General features: G+C 52.7%; 1 long non-coding RNA gene across 1 annotated transcript in view; it reads left to right on the top strand.

The window, feature by feature from the left end:
* Positions 1-228: 228 nt before the first annotated feature.
* LOC109320736 overlaps positions 229-15,161 on the top strand; it is a 29,788-nt gene continuing 14,855 nt past the window's right edge. Inside the window, exons 1-2 of the long non-coding RNA XR_002103859.1 lie at positions 229-651; positions 6,624-6,769. This is a non-coding gene — a long non-coding RNA (uncharacterized LOC109320736). The remainder of the gene's footprint in view (positions 652-6,623; positions 6,770-15,161) is intronic.

The raw sequence follows: 15,161 nt of genomic DNA, 5'->3' as shown, positions 1-15,161 counted from the left end.
CAGCGAGACCTGAGCTTCCCCATAAGCAGCGAGCTCGGAGCTCACCAGCTGATCAGGGCAGGGTCTGGACAAAGTCCCTGCTTTTGTGTAGCTGCAAAGCCCAGGGGCTGTGAGCATTGCTGCTGCCCCCCCTCTCCCTCCCCGCCCAGTTCAGCAGTAGGAGAAAGGAGGAGACAAATGGCAGTGGCAGCGCTTATCCCTGGGCCCCAGCCGGACCCCGTGCCAAAAGCTCGCATGCGACACAGCCAAAGGGGAGATGCGACCACACCTCTGCCCCGCTCCGGATCTGCTCCTGCCCCCAAGCACCAGAAAAGACTTTAAGACTTCGAGGGCTGGCCACTTCTGAGTCTGCCTCCACTCGCTGTGCACAGGAATATAAAGCTGGTGCTGCTGGGAAGGCAGTCAGCACAGTGCAGGTAGCTGAGCCAGCACAAGCTCCCGGGCTTGCAGAGCTCCCGTTTTGGGAGGAATTGGTCCTGCTTATAAAGAAATATTGGTGACAGACAGTGGAGCAGCAAGAAAGCACCCCGGGAAGAGGATGGAAATAATGACTTCCAAAAGAGCCGCCCTAGCAGTTGGTCCAGGGAGTGGTGCCATGCTGTGGGATGCATGAGGGCTTCTTCAGGTAGTGACAGAAGTTATAGTTTAGAGGTACTCCCTTCCTTAGAAAACTACAGAAGTTGGGAATTTGGAGATGGTTCCTCAGTTAAGCCAGTTAAGAGCCAGACAAAGGGACTACAGAGGTGGCCTACTGCTCCACTGTAAAGTTTATTATTAGTTTTTATTCATTGCTTGCCTGTGTTTAATTGAACCTGGTGATCACTACGTCTCACAGCTGTTTAGAGCAGTGAACTGGTAACCAGTAGAGCAGGGTGGGCCTGGGCATCTGTACCTCAGCCCCTGTGCTGCCAGACATATCTCTCTTCTCACCACCTGCCTAGCCTGCCCTGTTTTCTCCTCATTTTATTTCTCTTTTTTCCTCTCTTTCTGCTCCCTGCTTAATAAGAATCTGGCAATCCTGCACTTTTGTGGCACTGCTGCAAGCCTTGGACTGGAAGGGAAGCTGCACACCGTGTCCTGAGCAGCCGATAACACCAGCGCTGGGGCTGTCCTTCTCCAAGGGCAAGGCTGGAAGTCGGGGCCAGCAGCAAGTCTACATTTCTCTCTCTGGCTTTTCTCCCTCCTCTTTGTCTCTGCGTTTGTGCTGCTCCATCTTCAAGGAAGCGGGGAGGGACTCCGGCGGCAGACGCAACAGCAGCAGCTCCTGTTGCAACCAACCTGCTCTCTCCTCCTCCAAAAAAGCAGTTTATCCTAAAAAGCCATCCCCCTGAGGGTTTGCCTTATAAAAAGGCATGTCTTGCTGGCTGCAAAAGAAAAGCCTCACCCAGCATTTTATATTTCAGATACAACCACAGAGTCTCCCAGTGCCTGGTGAAGGATGCTTGTGCCCAAAAGCTTGCAAAGAACTTTTCTTCCAACTATTTAGTTGGCTTAATAACAGCTATCACATCTACCCAAAGAGCCTTACCTTAACTATTTCTCCATCTTCTTCCTCTATATTCTTAAGGGAAGGTTAAAGGGGGATTTAACGGAGCAGGCCAAGGTCTCAGTACTCACAAGGCCATTTTAGCATCTTTGACTCCCTGGACTTTATTTCTTCTATTAGCATCACAACCACCCCGCTTTCCCCTGCTGCCCCCAGTTCATATATCCTGGTGATTCATGGGGAAAACACGGCTGCAGACACAGACAGGCCTGCACACAAGGCTCACCCCGGGACAGGTGGCACGACCGCCCTCCCCTCCCGTCTTGCTCGCCGATGGAGCTTCCCTCTCTGAGCTCCCTGCACTCACAGGCTCCGATACTGGTATTTTCTGGATGAAAAAAAGCTTTTCTTTGGTAACTCTGAGATTCCCACCATGCAGCACACTGCCCCACAGTGTGGAAAGCCGATACAACCGCCTCGGCACATGAGGACCCTGGAGAGAAGAGCAAAGGAAAGGAGGCTCTGGGGTAGCAGTAACAGCTGAGAAAGGCACAAGCACATGGATAGCAGGGGCCTCTGATGGATGCTTTCTGACGGGGCAGGAGGAGGAAACTGGGGATGAGGGTAAAAGAAATGAACGGCGCCTGGAGCAAGAGGGAGCTGCATGTGATACCGAGCAAAAGAGCGAGGTGCTCCGTTGTCTTCGCAGAGGATGGCCGCTGTGCCCACGCTCCGGCTGAGAGGAGTCCTTGTGCCATCCTCAGGATGGCAAACTTAGTCTCCCAGGATAAGCAGGCCCCTGCCCGGCTCCTGCTCTCACATTCAGGTGGGCTGAAATGCAAGGCCTGTAATGAAAACAAGACACGGCGGCACCACGAGCAAGCTGCTGCTCACTGCGGTGCCCGCTGGGTGGGAGTGCTACCAGGCAAGATGGGAATCGCTCCCGGGAAACTTCCCTCGGGGCCTCAGCATCCTCCGCTGGCACTGCTGCCTGGGCCAGTCCCACCCTGAGGTGGAGGTTTCGGCTTCTGGTCATCCTCAGGATCTGAGCCCGACATGGGGCAAGAGCTGAGCAAGATTCAGAGAAGGGCTGAACACGGGTGTGGGTGAGACTATCCAGAGACAGGCGCAATGGCCAGGAGTCCTGGAGCAGATGTAAATGCCTCTGCCTCTGGGCGCCGGGTGACCTGTAAGTGGTGCCCGAGGGGGAAACGGGCCTGATGACAGCTGGGATGCAGGCATCCCCCTGCGAGTGCTGGCCGTGTGCCGGGGTAGTCTGGCCTCTCCTGGTTTCCCAGGGGGATTTATTTGGCCACTGAAATCAGACCGCACTTTTGGTGCACGCCAATGAAATGTGCAGGAACTCGGCCAAATGACACAGGACATCCCTATGCAAAGGCAGGGTCAAACAAGCTTGTAAGGAAGGGGAATGAGTGCAGGCGAGGCAGCGTCAGTCACAAGCAGCATTTATATCAAAGCTGTTCCCTGGGGCACGGTATAAAACAAAGCACTTTTCAAGCGAAACTCCTCTGCAGGAAACCTGCATAATTAGATGTCACAAATGTGGAGAGCTAAAATACAGACCGGGGGAGAGCATCCAACAGCACATCTGCTCATCGCTCGACGGAAACCAGAGTGCCACGAAAACCGTACCGCAGACACCGCCCCCGTCGGGAGTCAGACGACTTGTCTTGTTCTGCTGAACGGGACGTTCCTACTGCAGCCCAGCCCGGCTTGTGCTCTCCTGCGTCAGGTGGCGTCGGGTGGTTTTGCTGCTCCTGTTTTCTTTAATTAAACTGGAAGAGGCCTCCCGGAGCTAAAAGTAATTGGTGGAACTGTCTGAGCCCTAAGAAACTCAGTAAAAATGCATGTTAAAGCCTAAATTAGTCTGCTCATTTTAAGCAGCAGAAGTGGAAAGGCTAGAGGAAACTCCTGCTGTGCTGCAAGTAGCTGGAGGCTCAGGGTAGAGGGGAGGAAGTCCAGGTGAAGAAGTCATCCCGTTGGACGTGCGTCAGACTGCATATTCTGAGACCGACTCCAAGTCCAGCTCCCCACGTGTAAAAAGGAACTTTTTGCTCTTGCGTGGGCTGAGAACATCTATTGATGCCCTCCGTGTATGTACGCTCGTTAATTCAGATTTATGCAAGCGCTAAGACAGAGAAATCACCCATGTATTCTGCTGCACAATCATGGTTGGCATCACCAGGTGACACATGGTAGGCCAAGGTCATTGCTTTAGCGTGCCAGAATCCTGCGGCGATAGGTGGGGCTGCAGGTAGGTATGGACCATACAAACTTCAGCCTGCAGCATCTGTGCATGTGCAGCCATGCAAGGAGGAAGAGAATTTGCTCTCAGCCTTGGTCTCTGATTCATGCAGTTGCAGCCTGGGAAGTTAGCGCTGGTGCTGGGCCGTGATTCATGAATAGGGGCTGTGCTGCAGACCGTCTGACTGCCTCTGCTGCAGGATCGGCGCGTGCATGAGCCGGAGACCCACCTCTAATATTGACTGGTGACCCACCTCTACCATTGGGTACACAGACCTGCCCCCCATCCAGCTGATGCAGCACCGGGGCACCCCACTGCCACTTCTGCTGTTCCGAAAACCTGCCAGGCAAATGACCCAGCACCAGGAGCCCCTGAACGACTACAGACCAAGCACAGGGTCAGGAGCGCTGGGAGCAGACAGGTGGGAGCAGGGGCTGAGCATAGTCTTTTGCCCAGGGAACACTGCATGGTCACTTAGGCCACCTCTGCACATGCAGATAAAGGTGTGATGGGATCTAATGTGTGATCCACACACAGCATGGCAGGGGGAACAACTAGGGGAATTATGCATTAGATCCCATCACACCTTATCACCGGAGAGAGAGGAACCCAAGCCCAAGCCCACCTCTGCACCAGCAAGAAGCAAGCTCCTAAAGCTAGAGCCCCCTCCGTGGAGGGGCTCCCAGACGTGGGGGAACCCCACAGACCCCCAGGTGGGGGAAAGAGGCTGCTTCAATCCCTGGGGCTCATGGGTTTCACACTGGGCATGGTGCACCCCTGCAGCTGGGAGCCCTGTTAGTTGATGGGGCTCCCATCTTCGGGGGAGCCCCTCCTACACATGCAAGTTCAAGCTAGATAGCAACCAGCTCTGAAATTAGTACACATTTTCGAGGTCTAACTGTATAGCTGGTTGGAGCTCTTTATCCTGAGATAGCTACTTTGCATGTGTAGCTGGTCTTAACGGTAACTGCACAATTAACCAGCTAATTGTGCGATACCTGTAAGGTGTAGAGGGGCCTTAGTGGAGGCAGGCAAGCTGGGAGATGCTCCGTGTTATGTTTCTGGCAGGGCACAAGTGCTTCCCAATTCTGGGAGGGTTTCAGAGGAGATGCATCGCGTTACTGAATGCAAAGCCTTCAGCATCCCACATGCTTGGAAGCCTGTTCCTTATTACAAGTTTCAGCTCTGAAACAGCAACGGGAAGAGGATACCGCCCTAACTCTCAGGTCGTGGTCCTGCAGACTAATGGAACAGCAGCTTAGTGTCCCAGGGGCTGCAGAAGCAAGAGGACATTTTCATGCATGAAATAAAAAAACTTCTCCCGTGCCCACCCTGCACCCACACCTCAGTGTGTGCTTCCTTGAAGAGTCCCCTGTCCCCCACATCAGTTTTACACACTCAGCTGCTAAAACAATCAGCCTTGGTACCTCTCCACCCAGTCCTACTGAACTCGGAGAACTCAGCCTGGAAGGGACCTCCAAACGTCACATCTAGTCCAACCCCCGCCTAAGGCAGGACCCTCTCTATCCAAACCATCCCAGACAGCAATAATAATGAAACTAGAAGCAATGAAATATTAAGTAGTAACACACTGAAAACACATCCAGAATCTTGTCCCTCTTCTTTTGTTCTGGGGGTTTGAGGGAAGAGCAATAACACTGAGAAATAAACCAGGTGAAGGGAAACAAATCCTGCTTGCTGCAAGAATGCAGTTACTCTTGTGGCGATTTCCCTCTGCCAGGCAGACAGACACAGCTGGGGCAGCCTCACGAGCCAGTCCAAGCAACAGGTCTCTTCACACCCCCCTCCTCAAGAGTGCTTTGATTTCCAAATCAAAGACTCATAGACAACAAGGGTTGAAGGGAGCTCAGGAGGTCACATCTAGTCCAACCCCCTGCTCCAGGCAGGACCAGCCCCACCTGCTTCATCCCAGCCAGGGCTTTGTCTACCTGGGGCTTCAACACCTCCAAGGATGGAGACCCCATCACCTCCCTGGGGAGCCTGTTTCAGTGTTTTACTACCCTCCTAGTGAGAGAGTTTTTCCTAATATCCAACCTCAACTTTCCTTGCTGCAGCTTGAGCCCATTGTTCCTTGTCCTGCCATCTGCCCCCACTGAGACCAGCCCAGCTCCGTCCTCTGTGCAGCCCCCCGGCAGGGAGGTGAAGGCTGCTATTCAATCCCCCTTGGTCTTCTCTTCTGCAAATCAGTTCCCTCGGTGTTTCCTCAGAAGTCACATCGCCCAGCTCCGTCATCCAGCCAACCTACTCCTGGGCGTAAGCCCCTTAGGCTCTCCCAGCATCAGGCAACTAGGAGTACAGGATACCCCGTCCCTTTGGCAGCCCCTCCTAGCTCCTAGGGAGAGAACCACCCCGGGGCTTCCTTGAGACTGGATCTCTCCAACCACCAGCCCTTACTTCAGAGAAAGCCCTTTATTCATCCTCTCATGGTTCACAGGCTTATTCCTCACGAAGAAACCTACCACTATAGCTCCTGGTCTTACAGGGCTGAGAGAGACATGGGACCCGCAGCCCAGAGCCCTTCTTTGTTCACTTCGTGTTCTTAGGACGACTCCCCGAAGTCAGGGACACATTCTGCACACATCCCCCTCCTGAGCGACACGGCGCTGCACACGCGGCGCCCACGGGAACTGGCCGAAACGTCACAGCCCATCGAGTTCAACGGGGAAACGTGGGAACACAGAGCATCTGTGAACAATGAACAATATTCCTCCCAAATAATTCACCGCTCCCTGGAAACATGCTGAAAACAGCTGTAGGTTTCCCTCCTATTCACCAACACAGTAAAATCCACCATGGAGTACTTTTAGGTACTCCAGCCTGACTCTTTGAACAGCTTTTGGTGTTTCTTAGTGATGCAGAACTGCAACCCTGAATGGTCTGGAAAGACCCTCCACGTGGTACTCCCAGGACAACCAGGCATTTCTTCCCTGGCTGCCGCAAGACAAACTGATCTCACCTGCCGTCATTGCAGCTCAGGTGCAAAGTCTCGCACAAACGTAATTCTCTTGTCCGCATGTTGGTTCCAGGGTCTTTGCAGTGTGTGTCACATCCTTACACAAACAGGCAATCACAGACCCTGGTTTTATTTTACGTGTTTGTCTGAGCTCTAGCAGAACACGAGCATTTGCTATTTTAGTATTTGTAGCAGAAAGAGTCACATATTTGGAATATCACTCAAGAAATACAAGCCACTGGATCCACGTTTTCTATCTCCCAGGCCTCCCTGCAACCTAGGCACTTTTTCTTCTGCCTGGCACATACCATCCCCCACCCCCATTTAGCTGGCTTACTATTTCTTTTAAAGCCAGGTGCCTTTTTCCTGCCTCTGTCCAGTTTTCAGCTTCAGTTCCTGGATGTCACTGGGTTTTTTTAAGACACCAGCCCACTTACAGAATTGGGCAGAAATCCATTATAGCGGGTCTATGTCTCACTGGAGTTTCAACTAAACTATCAAGATCCTCCCTACATCATCTACCTTTTACTTTCTTTCCTTTTACTGCTACCCTTTATATTCAAGACGGGAAATTGGATTCTCAGGATTGCCCTAGTTCAGGGTAATAAACCTCAGAAGAAATACTAAACCTCATGTTTCAGGGTTTAGGCCCATCTCTGATGTCCAGGGATCAGGAAGGGCTCGACTCTATGAGCCTCTGCCCCAAAGAGTATATGATCCTAAATCCCAATCCTGCAAAGCAAAAGAGGCAAGTAGAGCCCTCCGCTGAACCCATGGGGGCATCCATGAGTGCAAATGTCTACTCGCCGACAACACCATTGACTTCAATGGGTTCCCCCAGAAGTACAGCACTCCTTGTAAGAATATACCCACAGAGGTTCACTGCCCCATTTTACAGCGAGAGTACTGAGGCACAGTCCCAAACCACCCTTCTTCAGTTTTAAATATTTGTTTAAAATTAAACTGTGTGCACAAGTTTATTAAAAAGTGTGGTTTATGGATTTAATTAAAACACTGCATATGAAATCTTGCTAATTCTATTTGTGCTGCAACTGTATTAAAGTGCTAACATCAATATATTTGATTTTAAATATTTTATAATGGCAAGCTTTAAAATATTAATGTGGTAACGAGTAATCAATGTCATCAGTTCAGTCTTTTCTATAGGAAGTTTGCGGTGAATTATTAACCAAAAAAAAAAAAAATCAAATCATGTGGATCCTGATCCAGCTGCTTGGACCTCAGTTCAGACAAATGCACTTGCCTGTTTCCACAAAGCACTCGGAAAATACCGTCAGAAGAAGCTGACTTATTACAACCTGTTCTATTTTGTTTCGTGCATTTTTGAGGCATTCAAGATAAATTTAACTGTAATGTGTGAGCACTAACCAATGCCTGTAGCGAGCTTTGTTCCAGAGCATGAGAGGTCAAATCCAGCTCGACTTGCTCCCTGTGAAGTCAATGGGACAAACATGGTATTATAATACATAGGGTTAAACGAGCCCTAGGCACTGCTTAGGCCCTGCAGATTCAATTGTGCAAAAGCCTGAGACTGGCCTCTACCCCATTTAGACTTCCAACCACACGAGGCCCGCAAGGTACAGGATTGCTCTAAGCCTATCCCAGTTGCATTAAATCAATGCAATTCTCAGAAGCACCATACAAAGAAACAATACAGGAAAAGAATGATTTGATCCATGTTTCCATTTACGGTTCCTTCTAGGAGCCTGTGGTGCTTTGACACTGTGATTCACGACTCCTGCTCACTCTCATTAGGACTGTGTTAACCAGAATGAAGTTTTAAAATGGCTCCTGGGGGCAGAAAGATAGTTCCCTTGGGCCACAGTCAGACAAGGGGCGTGCACACAAGCACAGGGACTCATGGCACTTTACACAAAGCACTGTGAGTTAGAGCCCCATTGAACCCAACAGACGTTCACCTGTTGGGTGTGGGGCTGCAGCCTGCCTGCACCGGCCCTGGCTAGCAGGTGGAGGTGCTCCAGCAGCCTCCCAGGAGGGATGGAGGCCCCCTACCATATGTACCTGTCACGGCGCGGGGTCCTAGGGGCGGCTGTGATCTCCTCTAGCGCCCCCTACCGTGCCAAGTTCACGTTAAAGCACCCTTGTTCTCACCTGCCACATCCTGATCTTTTATATGTATAAGGGAGGCTGCCTTTTGTCCCCTTGGACACGGTGCTCTGTTGAATCCTGGCCCCTGTTCTGTATTGTGTGACTCGGTGCACCCCAGCCTTATGGGCTATGCATGGCTCCAACTGCCCCTTTACCACACCCCAAGCCTCACTGATATCCCAGACGTTATTCGGTCTGTCTGGCTCCCTGCGCCCTCCCTGGTGCTTGGGCTCTCCACAGCCCTCAACTCTCATTGCGCCTTCTGGTGCTTGGGCCCTCGACTTGCAACTGTGCCCCACAGGCGCTCTGGCCTTCCACCGCCTTGCCTCGCAACCATGCCCTCTGGCACTCGTCCATCACTACCCCTTTTGCTACGGGGTTACCACAGACTTGGGGCTCAGGTGGCCATAGCCATGCCTAGCCCCAAATCTCCTCCTCGGGGTCTCAAACCCCCTGCAGGGCTCAGGCAGCCTCAGCCATACCTGGCCTCCAACTCTCTACTCCCCTTCTCAGGGCTGGGCTCAGTGCACCCCCAAATGCTGCACCCCCTCTGGCACCAGGGTCCCCACACTACCATGGAGCCCCTATGAGGCCTCCTCCAACCCCTAATAGCCTCACCCGGCCCTCTTGTTATAAACAGTAAACTGTCAACCCAAACTCAAAGCCCCTTGGCTGCAACACAAACTAAGCCAGCCGGCTATAACCACATTCAAGCCTGTCACAGGGTTTCTCCCTCTCTCACCCGTAACAACTGCCCATGCATCCTGGCCTCTTCCCTTTTCCTCTCTCGGGCAGAGCTCCCACCCCTACAGCTGCCGGCAGGGAACTGCCTCCCTGGCCTCAGCCTGGGTCTATATATAGGTCAGGCCCTGCCCCTTCCGGTCAGCGACTCACCGGTTCCCCCTGCAACCCACAGCTGTGCTTCTTTATCACTACTGCGGCTGCCCTGGTAAGCAGCAGCTGAGCTCCCCACTCCCTGCTAGGGCCCTCTGCCTAGCTGGTTCCACCCTAAGGAGCAGGCACCTGCGTGCTCTGCGACAGTACCCCACCAGCTACCCTTGCTGGGGTCTTGGGGGAGCCATGCCATGCCTGCACAGCATGGGGGCTCCCTTCCCCCCATGCAAGCATCTTGATAGCAGTAGAAGTTGCTGAGGCAGGGGAGGGGGGGAACAGAGCCCCCCGCCACTGCATGAGCCCATCCTGGCTACCCCTACTGGGTTTTGGGGGAAGCTGAGGCAGGTCTCCCCACCCCCATCTCCAGACATGGCAGCCTTTGCCACTGTCAAGGCACTTGCGTGGGGGGAAGGATTCCCACTGCTGCACGAGCCCAGCCTGGCTTCCCCCTAGGCCCCAGCAGAGGTATCTGCGGGGGACATGTGCAGTGCGTGGGCGGTCTTCCTCCATCCCTTCTCCCTCCCCTTGCAGGGAACCTGTACACAGGCTTCCTAAAGCACTCTGCTTGAGAGCGCTCCTGTCTGATACTTCATCAGACGAAGATTACATTTTCACGCCATCCACCATTTTAAAAGCACTCTGTAGCCACGAATTCTTGTTATATTACAGCTGCGGGGTGCTTTTGAGGGCACCATATGAAAAATGTAACTTCTGTAAGCACCCAAGGATACAGCATGTTCTAAAGCAGGTCACAAAGCCGTGGTATAGGTTCAGGAACTACCATCACCACACCGCGTGGGTGATGGTAAAATGAAACAACTATACCGAATTAAGGGGAAGAAAGGGATTGGAGGAGGGTGGGATGGGGACCAGGACTTACTGGGCACATCTGCATGTGCACGTTTACTGCACAGTAACTAAAATTACTGCACTGTATGGGCACGCATCTACATGTGCATGCCTGTACTGCACAGTAACTATAGCAACTTACTCTGACTTGAGTGTAAATTTGAGACCTGCATCATGCAGGTCTCAAATTTACACCCAATTAGTTACCATGCAGTAATGCACATGTAGACACCTCACTGCACAGTAATACTGTGTGCGTGGACTGACTTGGGACTAACTTAAGTTCCAAGTCACTCCACATACAGCATTAGTGCACTTTAACACCTGCATGTGTAGACTCTGGCCTATTCCAACTTACTTCACAGTAAATTTAAGCTGGTGTAAGTACACATGTAGACATACCCACAGAGCCTCAAACTGATCTGTGGTAGCAGTTTCATGTGCCCACTGTATCCCATGTGGAAACTTAGCTGCAATCCTTTAATAGGTATTGTATTCAGGAATAAACTTCCCTGGGTTAGTGTCAGCTTAGTTCAGAAAAGAGCAGAGGTGCAAAACAGTTACCATGAGTTACTACAGGTGAGCTTGACATGTGTGAGTCCCTGCTTCTGTTCCTTTCATCTCAGTATCATTGTTTTTCTGTCTGTGCCCTTCAACTTTAGTCCAATTCACATGCCACAGCCTATGACCAGAGAACAGACAGGCACAGATGAGGAAAGACTACACTAATTGAAACACAAGCTGGAAAAAAGCAGCACATTCTTTAGGGGCTGAAGTATTATCAGTTTTTCTAAGTGGATATTAATTAACACTTTAATCTCTGTATTCCACTATTCAGACTCCCAAAGGCTACTGCACTTTGATGGGGGGAGTATTTGCCTGTCTCTTTTTTGACTCAATAACTTCTGTTTAGTAATCAACTTCCTTTTAGCTTTCGAACACCTACCAGAGTCATCACCCTTACTTCTGTTCAAGGCTCTAAAACTACCCAGGCATGCATTCACCTGCTAAATGCTGTTTTAATAGCAATTTTATTCTCCACCCCGTTCTTAGAGATTGGGTGAGCAAACCCTTAAAAACCGAACAACAGCATAGTCTTTAGGTTAAATCAGAAGAGTTGTTCCCATTTGGTTTTGGGAGGGTATAACACTGGCCATATGAAATGCCAGAAGCAATGGAGCGGTACATAAACTAAGATGCTGGAAGAAAGCATTTGGGGCTGGAAAAGAACAACTCAGAACTGGCAATATCCTTGCTAACCCATTGACACCTAAATACAATATGATTCTTATTGGAAAGGCCAGAAAGGCTATTTTTATATGTTGCCCTGAGAGGAAGCTGGGAAGAAGCAGGTCTTCAAACTACTTGAAAGTTGAAAACCAATAACAAAAATAAGGCAACAGAATGGCTCGATGGAAACCTGACCTGCAGCGGCAAGGCTATCTGTAACACTCTTGCTAGTTTTCATCGTGCACTGTGTTATACATCACAAAGTGCCGTAAGATTAAAGAAGTGGGCTTTTTGCCAAACTCCTCGAGCACCAAATTAATCAGCAGAAGGCAGCAGAAGTGCAGAAAGCTGCCCTGAGAGGCAATGACCAGAGACCCAGCAGCCAGTCGAAGGGCCAGAGCTGCTCTCTGCTGAAACTTCAGTCCAGCCAATGCTCTCACCCAAGGCCCGTCAGCTGCGCGCGGGGTAGGAAAGGTGCAGTCTTACAGGCAGCCTTGAGCCCTGGGGGACTCCCTACAGCTGTTAATGGGGAGAGAGTCCCCAAGAGCATCCTGCCCACCCTGCTCCTGCAGCCTCCCACTTGGACGCGAGCACACTTGTGGGCAGGGCTCAGTTGGGCCTTTGTTCACGCCTGACCTGCGACACGGGGGTCACCTGTGAGCTTCAGCCCTCCCAAAAGCAGCAAGGGTTCCCCCATTCCCCCCGACAGCCTTTGGGATCAGCCTTTGAAAGTGTCGGAGGGTAGAGGAAGAGAAGGGATGAGAGAGCAGGACTAGCGAGTCCAACAATTCAGTTGGGAAGGAAGGAAAGAAGGACGGACTTTTGACTTTTTAACTACTTTATTCAGGGGCTCAGGGATACAAAACAGGTGGCCACCTACAAAGCATAAAAACAAACAAATTACTGTCAAACCAAGAACACCCTTGCATGTCACTGCATTCAAGACATCACACCATGACAGACACCCTCGCTACATGCCACGTCGTGTCTTACGTGCTAGTTATACGGTCGCAGTGCCGGCCACTCGGTCATAACTGTAAATAAACAATTCGTACCCTGCTCCATCCAATCATACACGTGACAAAACCTTCAACTTCCCACACAAAAAGAAAGCAAAAAAGCAGCCTGGTGAGGGCCCAGGACGCGGCATGGGCTGGAAGTTGTAGTCCAACACCGAGCCAGCCCGGTCGCCCAGACCAGTCATGACATCGGAGCACGTATTGGAGACGGCCGTCCTCCACATGGCACAGTGCTCCCTCAAGGGCCCAGTGTGTCTCAAAGGCAGGCACTGCCCGCCGGAGCACAGTGTGCTCAAACTCCAGTGAGAGGCACACCTGCACCAGGAGGCGGAAAAGCCACAGGGCATCATCTAAGCCAGTCCCGGCACACCGTTTTCGGTGGCTCTTGAGGACGGCCAACTTGGCCTGACCCAGGAAGAAGTTGGCCAGGCAGATGGGGCCCTTCTCAGCCACCCAGTATGGGTAGGAGCACACGTAGGTGATCTCTGAAAGCTCCTGCCCAGCGCCTGCATCAGCTGCTCGAGGGTGACAAAGAGTGGCTGCAGGCGGGGACAGTCAAGGAAGGCATGAAAGAGGGTCTTAACCCTCTTAACACCCCCCCAGGCAGAAGGGACAGGCTGTCGAGGCAGCTGGGTCAAAGTGGGATGCAAACGTGCCAGTGGCTAGGATGCCGTGCAGCAACCACCACTGCAGGTCTCCACTTTTCATAGTTTCATAGTTAGTAGGGTCGGGAGGGACCTGAGCAGATCATCAAGTCTGAGCCTCTGCCACGGCAGGAAAGAGTACCGGGTCAAACGACCCCAGCAAGGTTGGGAGTTGGCGGCTTATACAATGTGCACCATGCCGGGTGGGCTGTGAGGAATCTGGCGGCCCCAGGCGCCGTCGCCACAGTGTATCGGGGCGGCCTGCCAGCATTTGGGCATGGCGGACACGAACCACTCAGGCATATAGACTTCTGTGTGACAGAAAAGCAAAAGAGCAACCCGTGTCACTGTCAGGAAGCACAGGGAGCATCAGCAAGGTGCCAGGGCCACCGGCCAGCTTGCCGGCCACGGCCAGGGTGACTGGTAAAGCAGGAAAAGCCTCACTCAGGGCATCCTCAGTGCAGGGGACCTGGCCCACCCGGAGATGGTCATCCAGGGTGGCTGCTGCCTCCACTGGGAGGGCAGCCCGGCTGTCACACAGGACACGGCCCATGCTGTGGATGGAGCGCATGCCCAGCTGGGTGGCCAAGGCCTCAGGCGAGAGCCAGGCTGACCGAGCGGGGTCAAGGAGGTGGCTCAGGTGGAGAACGCGCGCCTGAATGAGAGCGACTGCGAGACTGGCAGAGGCCAGGCTCGGCACGGGGCGCCTCAGAGCCGGGTTGTGCGCCAGGGTTTCCCTCAGCAACTGCGGGAAGTGCAGGTGACGGGCTGGGGGCTGGAGGTGGAAAGTGGTTTGCCAGGCTCATACCATGCCACAGTAAAAAGCCGGAAGCACCACCCAGTTCAAAAGCATAAGGTCCAACAGGAAGAGCTCCCGGTCAAAGCCGAGGGCCCCCCCCTGCAGAAACCGGCATGCCAGTTGTTGCCAAGGTAGGCGCTCCTCGCTGCACAGGAGTCGCTGAAGGGCCTGCAGGCGGAAGGCGACCACCTTTCTTGCAAGGTCAGCCAAAGTCTGGCCCCCCTCAGCTACAGGTAGGTAAAGGACAGGTGATGGGAGCCGGTGGTGCCCATCCCAGAAAAAATCGACCAGGAGGTGCTGGAGTCTCTGAGTAGGTCCTCTGGCAGATCGGGTACGGCGCACCGGTGCCACGAGGTCACCGCCACTAGGTTGTTCACAATGAGGACACGCCCACGGTAGGAGAGGCTGGGTAGGCGCCAGAGCCACCTTTGTAGGCGGGCCTCCACTCCTTCCTCGAGGCCGCCCCCGGTGCGCACCATGAAGGTCGATGGCCCTAGGAACATGCCCGGGATCCTAAGGCCCTCGCAGCGCCAGGTGAGGCCCGCTGGCAAATCTGGGGGGGGCCATTGTTATCCATGCACCGAGCAACAGGGTATCACTCTTGGCCCAGCTGATACGGCCTCACTGGGTGGGGCCTGTGTCCCAGAAGTGGATGCGCTGTCCGTCGGCGCCGCTGTAGTCACCGAGGGTTTGGCCAATCTCCCCCATGGGCACTGAGCTGCTAGGTGGGAAGAGATACCGCACTGAAAACACATGGTCTCCCCAGAAGAAAAATAGATGACAAACCTCCGCCCGTTGAACATGAGGCTCAAGGACTGAGGCGGAGACCGTGGGGCCTCCCTGAGAAGCATGAAAACCTGCCTTCAAAAA

The sequence above is a fragment of the Crocodylus porosus genome, unplaced genomic scaffold (genome assembly GCF_001723895.1).
Source record: "Crocodylus porosus isolate Cpor-Errol unplaced genomic scaffold, CroPor_comp1, whole genome shotgun sequence".
NCBI lineage: Eukaryota > Metazoa > Chordata > Crocodylia > Crocodylidae > Crocodylus > Crocodylus porosus.
The sequence above is the reverse complement of the archived record's forward strand: the minus strand, read 5'-3'. Positions and strand labels throughout refer to the sequence as shown.